The 2,294-nt window shown below is 40.6% G+C and overlaps 1 long non-coding RNA gene across 1 annotated transcript; it reads left to right on the plus strand.

Moving 5' to 3' along the window:
* Positions 1 to 884: 884 nt before the first annotated feature.
* On the plus strand, positions 885 to 1,754 carry LOC137242896 (uncharacterized). The gene is made up of 2 exons (XR_010950396.1): positions 885 to 1,009; positions 1,191 to 1,754. It is a non-coding gene; the product is annotated as an uncharacterized lncRNA (long non-coding RNA).
* The last annotated feature ends 540 nt before the right edge of the window (positions 1,755 to 2,294 follow it).

Here is a 2,294-nt window from a genome sequence, read left to right on the forward strand (position 1 = left end):
TTCAATACAAATGCATCCTACAATGCACAAAGATGCCTAAAAATCCTCAAATCGCTGCAAGGAGAAAGTTGCAGGGCTGCCAAATCACCCACTAAAAACTGCCACGGAAGATCTTCTTAAGACGTTAGAGCACCGAGGCATCTCAAAAGACAATTGATTAATGTAGTTAGGCCTCCAAGGTAGATAAGAAACTCCCGCCTTTGCAGACATCGCCGAAGAAGAATGCACACTTCCGAAGGATATGCGCATTACTCTGCCCCAACTTCGATCTCTATGTATGACCCCAGCCTGGTGTATATCACATATCATGTATTCGTCTGTAATGTGGAACAAAAATTTGTAATAGCAACTTTTGCTAAAACCATATTGAAACTGCTCGATTCCTTGGACCTCCGTTAGAGGAATTTATTTAAAGTTTCTTGAGTGTTCTAGCCTATTAACCCAGGCGAGGGATTTGTACAACAAAAATAAGAACTATACATGGACGGACGGGAAAAACTACGCCACCTAGTTCTGTCGATGATACACACGATAATGTATATGTGCGCTCTTCTCTGTATGTCATCAAAGCAAAATCAGGATGTCCCACTTAACACCAAAGTGGGGGAAAAAGGTGTCGGAAAAATTCAACTTCCACAAATTAATATTCCCCAGTTGGACTAGATGAATCGTAAAGCTGCGAAGACCTGCAACATCTCTAATGATGGAAGTAAGCATGGTTAAATCGTATAAATTTGAAGAAAAAAAACTATTAACTATCCAGGAAGTTCTGCTTTGCGGACCATTTGGCGCACCCCTGTGAGTAGCGCCCGAGGCAAACCCCCTCCTCCGACCCCCTCACTACGACACTGCGCTAACGTTCCAAAGACTCATGTTTAAGACAACTTTTGTATAAATACAGCCCACATTTGCTAAAAAAATATTATTGACAACATAACCAGTGTTCTTGCAAAATAAACTCGTACTCGCTAAGCTCAAATCAAATATTTGGAACAAAATGTTCAAGCTCGTAAGTACACAAATAGTTCTGATTGCTAATTACTTACTAAGATTACTTGGTACTAGAGAAGTATTACTAATTTAGCACTAAGCAAATTCAATAATCCGCGAATGTAGCAATTTTTCTTAGTGCGATTACAGACGATAATATACAATTTTGCACCTCAATTTCTTCGTCTATTTCTTTCCAGTTCGTTATCCTTTTCGCTGCGCTATTCGCTTTTGCTGCTGCCGGCCCATCACCATTGCCAGTGGCAAGTCCTCATCCAGCACCCGCGCCTGCACCAGCACCACAATTTTACTATGGCTCACCCTACGCATACGCCTACTCGGGCTATCCATATTTCGGTTAAGGCGCCCCCTTGTGCGCTGTGCGAGTGCGTGTATGGTGTTGGAAGTAAATGCAATTGAGCTGTGGAATTAGCAAAATTCATATAGAAATTATGGAAAGGATTATAAATGATGCTCTCCTTTGGTGGCTTAGATGAATTTGTCTAATGCCTGTAATAATAATGCGTTTACTAATTCACTTCATCGCATGGCACTCGTTGGTGCAAGGACTAATTGCTTCATTGTTAATGGACCAAGGATAATGTGCTTTGGCGATATTAATTAGTTTTAGTCTTGATTTGAGTTGTGCCACTATTTTTCTTTGTATTTCTGCTTCTTTTTGTTATTCAGTTCTCTAACAGCTGTCCATATATGAAATTGTTTAAAGCGTTTTGGACTAAAATAAAACCTGCATTTTTGCGAAACTTTTGCGTTTGCTTTGGAAGTATGTATACTACTATAGTATGCTAATGGGTGTCCTAGGTGTAGGTCTCTTTTCTTACTAGCCTACCCACCAAAAATTACCCTCCATGGCATCGTATTTTCCCCTTGGATCTGCCTTTCAGGTACGGAAGCGCGCCACTTGAGCTGCTCTACTGGCAGTGTGCTTGGCAAACGTTTCATCGCTCTCTCTCTATTCAGGAGCTTCGGTTCAGATTATGAAACGTCGAAACATCCAAGAATATGATTTAGACATTATTCCAGTTTTCAACTGTTTGAAATATCTGACTGCGCCCCCAGGAAACTCATCTCTTTAGCATTCTTAATTTAGTATATCAACATAGTAGATAAAGCGGCTGGCGTGGTATGATGATAGCGTGCTCCACCTACCACACAGAATGTTCACGGGCAAAGCTACATCAAAAACTTAGAAAACAACTTTCAGTTAGAAAAGTCTGACACTGCGAATATATTTCTGTCATGAAAAGCTTCTCATACAATTTATCTGGCTTGCAGATACCGTT

This window comes from Eurosta solidaginis, chromosome 2 (genome assembly GCF_040869045.1).
Source record: "Eurosta solidaginis isolate ZX-2024a chromosome 2, ASM4086904v1, whole genome shotgun sequence".
Classification (NCBI taxonomy): Eukaryota; Metazoa; Arthropoda; class Insecta; order Diptera; family Tephritidae; genus Eurosta; species Eurosta solidaginis.